Below are 11405 nucleotides of genomic sequence, written 5' to 3' on the forward strand. Positions count from 1 at the left end.
TCAACACTAGAAGACCAGACCCTAGTTTGGCGACTCAAAGAAATTAACAACTAAGGCACAAAGACCGAGCTCCAGCTCGACAGCATCTAAGATCGAGCTCCATTTCCTAGATATGCAAACGGTTGAAACTGCTACAGCATCCTTCCACATGGATAAATCTTGCGTTTTAATTTGTGGATGTAGAACTGATGAGTATTACTTTTAATAGTAATATCTTTTCTAGGCATGATTATATAGAAGAAAATTTAGATGTTGTTATGCTGTACAATACCATATTCATTAATTGCAATAGTAAAAAATTACGGTCTGGAGTGTTTCTTGTTTAGTTTATTGGTGATTGATTTTAGCTGTAGGATTCAGTTAACAAATAAGAAAATCAAGTAAGTTTTTTTTTTTTGGTGAATTAAAATCAAATAAGTTTACCTGTTATTTTCATGAACTTTAAAAATATTCTCAGTTATCATAGTTGTTGCCTTGTTGGTGTTCATTGTTATGGTTAAACAGAGATTTTTCTTGCTCAGTTCTCTATGAGTTTTGACTATCTTTTGATTCCTATGCATATTTGCGTTACAGATTTCTGCATGACAAGGTGAAGCCACACGTGGTGCACCGGGATATCAGTGCCAGCAATGTATTGCTGGATGAAGACTTTGGAGCACATATAATGGGGGTTGGTCTCTCAAAGTTTGTTCCCTGGGAAGTGATGCATGAGAGGACAGTAATGGCTGGTACATGTGGATACCTAGCACCAGAATTTGTTTACAGAAATGAGCTCACAACAAAGAGTGATGTTTACAGCTTTGGTGTCCTTCTGCTCGAACTCATTAGTGGCCGTAGGCCTGCCCAGGCAGTTGATTCTGTCAATTGGCAGAGTATATTTGAGTGGGCCACCCCTCTTGTGCAGGCTCATCGATACCCAGAACTTCTGGACCCTCTGATAACTGACATTCCTGAAGTTGGAGTTGTACAAAAGGTGGTGGACCTTGTATATGCTTGTACTCAACATGTGCCATCAGTGCGGCCAAGAATGTCACATGTTGTCCATCAGTTGCAGCAATTAGGACTAAAAACTACCTCTGAGAAGTCAAGGACTGGAACAAGCACAAGCTCTAGCACTACCTCTCGGATGCATGTTTTTGAGATGGAGGGAAACAATGCGTAAGAGACAAACTTCATTACTTAGATGTAGCCGATACTTGTTTGTACTCTTTTTTCTGTAAGTTTAATGAATTATTCTAGTACTTGTTAATTTCAGTTCTTAGCAGAAACCAGAGGAGAATTTGTTGAAAACACTGTTAAATGCTAGACAAACTTAATTGCTTAGGAGTAACCCATACTTGAGGGTTTGTTCAGGTCTGCTTCTCAAGATATATAGGGTGACCCTGACCCTTTTATAGGAAAGCTTCAACCTATCCTAAGAAACCACTGTTGTATGCATCTAATTACATTTGAGCTCTATTTGGGTTGTCGGAGTTGAAACTGCATTAGTTACAGGGGAAGGTGATACATGGTTCAAACTTGTTTACCTAAGCCAAGTAACTAAGATTTCCAAAAGAGGTTTGTAAAGAGGAATATTGACAATATCATTTATACTCTCATGCTCTATCATAGGATGATTCTGTTGGTTTTCTGTACTGTTACTGGGACTCTAATAGTGTCAAATTGTCAATACTGCATGTGTTGAGACGGGCAATAAATCTAGATTTCCTCTGGAGATTTGAGAGCTAAGATCCTGGGTTTGGGACATTTGGCATTTTGCATAATGGCAGATAGAAATGCTGATTTTATCCACATTATCATGCATCAATACCATGTATGATTTTGTTAATGTCCACTCAAGCAGAGGATTTTGAATAATTATTTAAAACTTTTTAGAAGTCCGCTGCTGCTAATCTTGTCTAACATACTAATTCAAATAATTAACTAATCACCAAAATATTAAACTGAGAGTTTGGGTAAGGGCAGCGCGAACGCGTACCCCTGCTGCTACAAATTATGACGTACACTCTCCCACTTGGGGAGATGTTAGGCGAGCACCCCTCCCATGTGCAATGGAGGTCACCAACCTAGGCAATGGGCCTTCTTGATCACCCATAAACCCCGTCCAGGTAAGTATGTTGTACCCTACTTGCTTTCCTGTATTTATAGTTTTGTTTCCCTTCTCTCTTCTACTAACCGGTCGATGTGGGACTAAAACCTCACCACCACCACCTCCATTCCCATATCGTATATGGGCCTGGAAGCCTGGTTAAGATTGTTCTCTATTGGACTACAATAAAAGCCCAGTGAATTAGTAGCCAGCCCTCACTCATCTGCTTTGAAGAAAGCACCAATTGGTATATAGAAATTTCGAACTCCACCCTTCTTCAATATTTTTATTTATAGTGATAAATAACTGTTAAGTTTGTCTCGAATTCTTAACAGATGACCCGTTCTAATATATTTTGGTGGCAATCCGAATGAGAATTTTTCTGAGATCTGTGATGGAAGCAGGCCCAGCTCGGAGCCCAACACTGATCTCGTATGGGGGTGTAGTATGGTTCGACCGGATTGATCACGACCCGATGGGTCAACCCGTGACTTAGAGTATATAATGTACTGTTGTCTGGTTGAGTATGTCATTGTAATTTGGGGTTTTTTGAGCTAGGGTTTCAGGACGAGTTTTCTCGCCGCTGCTTGAGTGTAATCTCTCTCTTCTGCATAGTGAAACATCTTCTTCGTTCGAGGACATAGTATACCTCACTGGCGTGTGAACCTCGTTAAATCTCTGTGTTGTGCGGATCTATTGTCTTGGTTTATTTTCGCATTTCAATGTGTTTGCTCTAACAATGACTTATTTGTTCATTAATTAAAGAAGTGAGGGATGGTGGGTACAATGAGAGACTAGCTAGCTTGAAACCATATAGGCTATTCTTTCTCTTACCCTGGGAGGATCAACAATGACCCAATCGTAAATCAAGATTTATGGTTGCAGAGAAAGAACAAAATGGATAAATAATGTAAATATAAAAAAAAAAAAGAAATTAAATAAACACTAGATCAAGATGGAAATGATCACCTATTACGATCCCATATCAATCATATAAGGGTTGTGATTCCACATCAGTTTTAAAAGAGAATAGATATGGGTTAATAGATTTTGGATTCCCTCATCTTGTAAATCGATTTATGAGATTGAATTCTTCCAGGTTCGTATCACCCCCTTCCTAGCCTTGAATCTTTATCTGACCAGTCGAGGTTAGAGTTGTAGACTCTAATAGATGCATGCTATTAGACCTGGTGCATACGGAAACAAAGATTGTTGAACTTTACCCTGGGCCATCTTGGATCACTCAACTACTGACCCCAGTAGCACAGAGCCCTTCCATTCATCATTGTCTCTCACAGTTTATACTTTGTTTTCAAGTTGAGAAATGAAGTTATTGACTGGTCACAACCATTTGATAATATCAATGGAGCCCAGGGGATTAAAGTTGTTAGTTATAAATTTGTTTCTCTAGAAGAGTCAATCCAGCAACATCGATATATGATACCAACAGATTTGATTCTTTTGCAAAACTTTTAGTTTAGTTTTGGTAGGGGTGCGCCAGGCCCTTGCAGTAGTGCAACGCAAGCGTGACGCTCGAAGGCCCCAGTAGCAAGCTACTGTAGTGGGCCCTCCCCCAAGAAAAATTAATTTAATATCATGTGGATCGATGATCCACGTATCAGATATTAAACTGATAAGAACAGATACTACACTTGATCTTAGCCAAAAGGCCGAGAAAGGTATGCTTCTTTCATTGTCTCTATTTCCATTTTATATGCAGTCTCCACCTCTCTCTGCCTTATCTAACCGATGTGGGACTAGTCATCTTTTTCATCTTTTTGCTTTGGCCTCCTCACATAATCATTAAATAAGCTTTAGGCTGGGTACATGAGCGTCCCACAAAGAGAACGGATGCACTAATGCACAACGGTGTTCTACGATTAGTTCGACCACAGGTTGGTTGTAAATCAGATAGTCTACGAGTAGCTCGACCAGCATGAGAGAATGGTCTATAATCTGCTAGCTCAGCCATTGTTTGGTTGCTGGAACCTATTCAGTAAAGGTTAATTATTGGTAAATCCATTGGACTTGATCCCAATCATGAACCCTTCCATTTATGAGACTCAAAATCACAATAGATGAAAACATGTTTAATAAAAACTAAATCAAATAAGTCGGATACAACCGACTCAAAACAATTATTGAAATGTAAATAAAATCTAAAAGAAAGTAGCATGTCATCTCCTCAGGTCCTCCTCTCCTCAACCACCCTGTGATTATTGATCTGTAGATAAAAATGGTGGTGTGAGCTAAAAGCCCAAGAGGTGAACATAGCATACCAATAAAATATGAGTTCTTGCAAATTGAACACACATAATTTATCTATAACACATTATAGAGACATGTATGACTTTTATTTCATGAGAAAAAAATAAATGAATTCGATAGATACCATGAGCTTCTCAGGCATGCATTTAGAGACAAATAAAAAGAAAAGAAAATTTTCACAGCAAGTCATAAGTCTAATAAGTCTTCTTGGTGAACTGCCAAAATGTGTAACATAGGTGAGGTCTCGTCAGATATCATCCTCTTGGGATCTACTCCTTACTCTAATTTACTCCTGGTTCTATTCACCATAGCACCGGGGAGGACCTTTCTCTATACCTCATATGATCTGTACCTCTACTTGATATAAATACCACACCGTCTTCAATGATTTGGTTCAATAGGGTCCATTCATAATCATTAGTCCCTTAAACCACCCTTTGAAATCCTTTAAAATAGTCATTCTTGGGTTTAATCCATTACATGTATCCAAATCCTTAAATTCTAGCTATTCTAATAACAGCAGTATAATATATCTAATGTGACTTGATCAGAGGATAACAGTCTCAATTTGATCTCATGTTTTTTTTTTTTTCTTGTGGGGGGTGGGGGGTGTGGGGGGAGGGGGTTTCAATTTTATAACATTACATGCACTAATCTGTTATATTCATAATTCAATGAACCAATTGGAAAAAACCCAAATAGTAAATTGAAATCAAGACTAGAAACTGAAGGTTTAACAAAACAATAGACCAATAGGACTCCGGTATCTGCTGGCTAAATCCATATCTGAGAGAATGATTGGGGAACCAAATTGGAAAATCAGAACAATGACTAAAGAAGACGGATAACTAAGGAACGGAGAAGTAAGGTATGCAGAGGTTCAAATAACATTGAATCTACTCCTCCCTCTTATTTCTCCTTCTAGCGCAAGCTTTTTCTCTCTCTCTCTCTCTCTCTCTCCTATCCACCTCATCATGTGGACCTACTAGGAAGCATGAAACAAATATTTAAAATAGTCCTAATTGTTTCTAAATTTCTTGGGAAAGTGCAAACTAACCCTTCTTAATTTGTTTATTGATGGCTCATTTAATTATGTACCTATGCTACATTCATTTTTACCCTATTATTTGCCCCCTTAGTAGTGGGAGTTAGGGGTGAAATAGGGCCAGGTTGGTCGGGTTTCTTAAAACCTTAGCCCAACCCTAGGTCCTCAAAATTCAATATTGACCCAATCTAACCATGTCGGGTTCATATCTAGACCCAACCCTGCCAGACTCATACCAATCCAACCCGGCCCTAATTGACCCTGTTAGGGCCAGGCTGGGTTGATCTTGGCTTTTCCAATGGTTGGATTAACTTTGATTGACCTGTTTTTGCCATTCATATCTTATACATTAAAAAATTATAGAAAAATTAAATATCAATAGGAGCCATAAATTCTAATATAAAAATCCAAGGTTAAATTTTGGGCCGGGTTGAGACCTCCACCCGAGCCCGACCCAACCCTTTTTAACCCTAACCCGCCCTTAGGGTCAAAAAACTTGGCCAAAGCCCTGTTCGGGAGCTTTATGCATTGGGGTGGTCTCTCTTTCATTAACAAAACATAAGGCAACCCATATATGTAGCTTATTATATAACCTATAGTAGTTTGTGTATTACTCCTTTAATGCTTATTACATCTTACATCCACATTCATATATTAACATGTCATTAAAACAACTACAACAATAATAAAGCCTTATCTCAACTTGATGGGGTCGACTACATGGATCCAAACAAGACAAGGAAAAAAGAAAAGTAAAAGTGAAGGTAAAGAAGTGATGTCAAAAACAGAAGCAAAGTAGTATGCAATTATATGTGGTCGCTACCTGGATCGTAGCCTTTCAATTCCCTCTATTTGAGGCCTAATTGAGACAATACCTAAACTGTGCATATCTTTCCTTACAACCTCTCCTATGGTCATATCACTAAAATTTCTTTATAGTATTGATACATATTACAAGGAAAAAACTGTGATCAAATATCTACAATGAAAGTGAGAAAATTCCAAATTTACCCCTAGCACGTACGTTATGCTTGATTTCCAAGGAAAAGCTTGAGTCAAGTATCTGCTAGTAATACATAGTGAGGTCAGTGCTTAAACAGGTACGAGGTATTATAAAACAAGGCTTAAGACTCAAAAAAAAAAAAAGTGGGGGATGAATACAACCTCAAAGGTTGAAGTTTTGTACACTATAGTTGACGATGTCGGTTTTTGTGGGATGTTACTCTGTTGCTACACATGTGCAATGTTCTATAAATAAGTATATCCACAAATCGAAAGTAGGCATCACTCCATGAATTTTTTATTGCTAGAATAACACAAGCTACCAAAACACCAGTTGCGAATCCCAAACCAAAATTCAAGTAGAACCATGTATTCTTTATGTCTTTAATTGTTATCTTCATCCACTGCCCCTCTTCTATCTGAACCACCACCACCACCACTTTGGCAACTTGTGAGAAGTGGAGGACCACAAAGACCTGAGTTTCCATAATATGAAGACACATCAAAAGTAGTCATCTCCTCTTTATATGGGATTTTGGCTAAGAAGTTATTGTTTGCAAAGTTTAGAGAACCCAAAGAAGTCATGGATGTCATGCTGAGAGGAATGTTCCCTGAAAGCTGATTAATTGAGACATCAAGAGATTCTAATTCATGCATATTTGCAATTTTCTCAGGGATGTGCCCGCTAATATGATTTCTTGACAAGTTTAAAACAATTAAGCCTGAGAGATTTGTTATTGCCTCAGGAAATTCTCCCATCAAGTTATTTCCAGACAAGTCTTTGCAGGTTACTGTTACATGCATAGAAGGGAGGGAGAAATAAATTAAAAGAAAATTAAATAGTAGATGAAATTAGAGAGAAAATAGAGGCGATGAGAGAAATTAGGGAAAAAGGGGTGGTTTTATGAACAAAGCCTACTGTCTCGCTTGGATAAGGAAGCCTACCTTAACTCATAGAGTTTGATTTGGTTCAAAAGTCATTTTTCTATTAAACTTCTATTAATTTAAAGCATATATCCACGATTACATAACTTCCCTTCTCATCCATGATTACATAACTTCTCTTCACATGATGACCACATTACCACGACACTACTATTACTATATTAATTAAAATAACTTCATACCTCCACTAAAACACTACATGATAATTAAAATCTACAATTATTTAGGACTAATAATAAGATAACTACTTCTACCAAAAATAGTAAAATAACAATCTGAGAGAGATTGCCACATGCTCGGTATATAACATTCTACCCCCTTAAAAATGTCTTTGTCCTCAAGGACAAATAAATTAACGGAAATAAGAACAATAATTGTTCTCCTGGATCCCATATTTTGATAGAAAAAAATTGAATTGACATGTCAGGATGTGAGAATCCAGTTGTAGAGATGAGCATTTCCTTGAAGGAAGTGGTGAATGATACCTTCACCGTCTTTCTTCTTTCTTTTTCATGATCTTCTTTTTCTTCTTTTTCATCTTCTTTCTCTTCTTCTTCTCCCTTGTCTTTGACTGTGGCGATTGCACCATCATGACTACCTCTTCTTCAGATCTCCTCAATTCGCTCGAAGATTCTCCCATTGCAAGGTTGATTGGTAGTTTCTCAGTCATCATGGGAAGCTTTTCCATGATGTCGCTAAGTTTCTTCATGATTTCCTATTGCCCCAATTGAAGTGAACGCACAACGCTTTCCAAGTTCTCCACCATTTCTCTCATCCTTAGTTCTGATACCACTTATTACGTGCGTGAAATTGGAGAGAAAATATGGGTGATGAGAGAAATTAGGGAAAAAGGAATGGCTTTACGGACAAAGCTGGTGTCTAGTTTGGATAAGGAAACCTACCTTAATTCATAGAGTTTGATTTGGTTCAAAAGTCATTTTTCTATTAAACGTCTACTAATTTATAGCATAAATCCACGGTTATATAACTTCCCTTCTCATCCATGATTACATAACTTCACTTCCCATGATGGCCACATTACCACAACACTACTATTACTATATTAATTAAAATAACTTCCTACCTCCACTAAAACACTACATGATAATTAAAATCTATAATTATTTAGGACTAATAATAAGATAACTACTTCTACAAAAAATAATAAGACAACTACCCGAGAGAGATTGCCCTATGCTCAGTACATAACAGTTACTAGAGAAAGGGTCTTGATGAATGGTCGATCCAGACCTTTATATGAGATAACCGCATTCTCTTCATAGTAGTGCTCTTGGAACCCCCCCAAAAAGCCCATGACTTAGATACGTGTTTACACGTTGAACTTGTGCCATGGCTTGAAGATCCTATAAACTGGCTGGAATGTCTCCAACCAAATTGTTATTAGCAATATCCGGAACTTGCAATGACCATAGATTTGAAAGTTGATGAGGTAGTATTCCTGAAAATGCATTTGACCTCAACCGTAAAATTCGAAGGAATCGCATTTCTCCAATCCATATTAGAAGGTTACCTGAGAATTTGTTGTTCCCAATGTCTAGAGTTTCCAAAAAATAACAATTCTACAAGGATGATGGACGATCCCCAGATAAACTATTATCGCTTAGGTGCAATGTCTGAATCTATGATAATTGACCCAATTGGAATGGGATCACCCTAGATAGATTGTTTTGTCGAACGTCTAGGGCTTGTAGCGAAGAACAATTTTGTAAGCTTGATAGTATACTACCTCACAGATTATTTTGTGACAGAACAAGGACTTGTTAAGATAATATGTTTCTAATGGAGGTTGGGATTTCACCTGTTAAACAATTATCTGAGAGAGAAAGGAAAATCAAGTTTGGCAGCACATCACCTAAGCTCAATGGGATAGACCCAGAAAATCAATTCTTAGAGTGATCCAACGTGTCAATATCAAATGATGGAAGAGGTATGGGTCCTTTTAAGAGGTTGGACTTGAAATCAATGTAAGCATGGGATGCAACTGGAAGAGGGTTTGGTAGTTGATCTTCTAATTTATTGAAAGATGCATTCAACAGAGATAGATTAGAAGAAAGATCCCAAAACCAGTTGGGTATAGGGCCTGTAATTATAACATTTGAAATATCCAAATAATTGATTTCCTTTTGAGTTTCAAGCCAAACAGGAAAGGATGGACCTAGTTGATAGGATCCCATGTTGAGATTATTAACTTGGAATGAAGGAATCCACTTGGAGCTAACATTCAAAATTAAGGAATTTGAAGACATGGATAAGAACGTCAAGTTTCTTAGCTTTGAGAAATGAGCTTCAGACACAATCCCAATCAATTGATTGGATGACACTCAAGTATAACTAATTCATAAAGCTCTCCAATAGAATTAGGAAGGCTTCTATTCAATTTATTCCCCCCAAGTTCCGTAGCTGTTAAGATTGACAATCTCCCTAAAGAAATAGGAATTGGACCTTGAAGCAAATTATTAGACAAATCAAGTCCCACTAGGTTATGGAGCTCACCCAGTCATTCTGGTAAATTTTCGACCAGTCGATTACCACTCAATCTTAAGGACATCATACTAGGTGTAAATGACTTTTACTGACACAATTCTCTGTTCCTTGAAGAAATTCAGGTATACCTCCTGTTAAGTTATTACCATCTATGTTCAAGCTTTTTAAGTTACAAAGGAAACCAATTGATCTTGCGATCACTCCCCCAACATTATTGGGGTACAAACTAAAATCAACCAAAGATGTCATATTTTCAATGGAGGAAGGGAGTCTCCCATGTACACTGACAATAGATAAGTCGAGTATTTTAATGCTTCTCCAGCTTCCTTTTAGAAGCTGCTTTCAACTAGCAGCAAGATCAATATTTGCTATAAAACTTAGATGTTACAAATTTGAAAGCTCACAGATGCCAAAGGGAATCCTTCCATGAAAACTATTAGAACTTATATTTAAATATCTATAAAATTGAAACTTATGGCTTATGCTCTTATACCAATTATTAGTCGGTGTTTGGTCAAATACGAAATATACTTTTATTTGTTAAGGAAGTCAATTAATTAGTTATTGAGTTACGACGAGACAATGATAGTTTAAGTCAAATAATCTCTAGTATTTGCAAATTAACTCAAACTTATAGCTTTGACTCTAATACCAATTGTAAATCTTGCAATCCAGTCAGAAAACTTTGAAGTGAATCTATTAAAGGAAAGGTCCATCACTGAAGAGAAATTCACAAATTGAAGGTATGAAATGGAATCATTCAATCCACAATAAGATAAATGCAATTCAGTCAATAATGGAAGCCTATTCAATATAGAATACCATTTCAATCCCATGATCGAAAGTTCTACTTTGTTCATTGTGAGGTGTCTCAGAGAGCTGAGACCAACCACCCACTGTAGACTATGTTATATACTCAAAAGGAGGATCGTGTGAGGTGGTTATGTTGTAGGGGATTAGTGGGTAATAGTTATTTTAGTGGATTATTAAATAATATTTTTATTATAAGTTATAAAATAATATGTAATTATGGGTGTAATCATGTAAGTAGTGGGAGTAGTTGTAACCGAAGAGAAGAAGCGGAGGGAGATTGGATGACACAATCCCAATCAATTGATTAGATGACACTCAAGTATAACTAATTTAGAAAGCTCTCTAATAGAAATAGGAAGGCTTCCATTCAATTTATTCTCCCCAAGTTCCGTATCTGTCAAGATTGACAATCTCCCTAAAGAAATAGGAATTGGACCTTGAAGCAAATTGTTAGACAAATCAAGTCCCACCAGGTTATGGAGCTCACCCAGTCATTCTGGTAAATTTTCGACTAGTCGATTACCACTCAATCTTAAGGACATCAGACTAGGTGTAAATGACTTCTACTGACACAATTCTCTGTTCCTTGAAGAAATTCAGGTATACCTCCTGTTAAGTTATTACCATCTATGTTCAAGCTTTTAAGTTGCAAAGGAAACCAATTGATCTTGCGATCACTCCCCCAACATTACTGGGGTACAAACTAAAATCAACCAAAGATGTCATATTTCCAATGGA

The 11405-nt window shown here is 37.2% G+C and overlaps 2 non-coding genes across 2 annotated transcripts; both read right to left on the reverse strand.

Moving 5' to 3' along the window:
- Positions 1 to 1956: 1956 nt before the first annotated feature.
- LOC122092548 lies at positions 1957 to 2116 on the reverse strand. The gene has a single exon (XR_006144201.1). It is a non-coding gene; the product is annotated as a U1 spliceosomal RNA (small nuclear RNA).
- Positions 2117 to 3576: 1460 nt separating this feature from the next.
- On the reverse strand, positions 3577 to 3772 carry LOC122092550. Its single transcript, XR_006144204.1, has one exon. It is a non-coding gene; the product is annotated as a U2 spliceosomal RNA (small nuclear RNA).
- Between the last annotated feature and the right edge of the window lie 7633 nt (positions 3773 to 11405).

Source organism: Macadamia integrifolia, chromosome 10, assembly GCF_013358625.1.
Source record: "Macadamia integrifolia cultivar HAES 741 chromosome 10, SCU_Mint_v3, whole genome shotgun sequence".
Classification (NCBI taxonomy): Eukaryota; Viridiplantae; Streptophyta; class Magnoliopsida; order Proteales; family Proteaceae; genus Macadamia; species Macadamia integrifolia.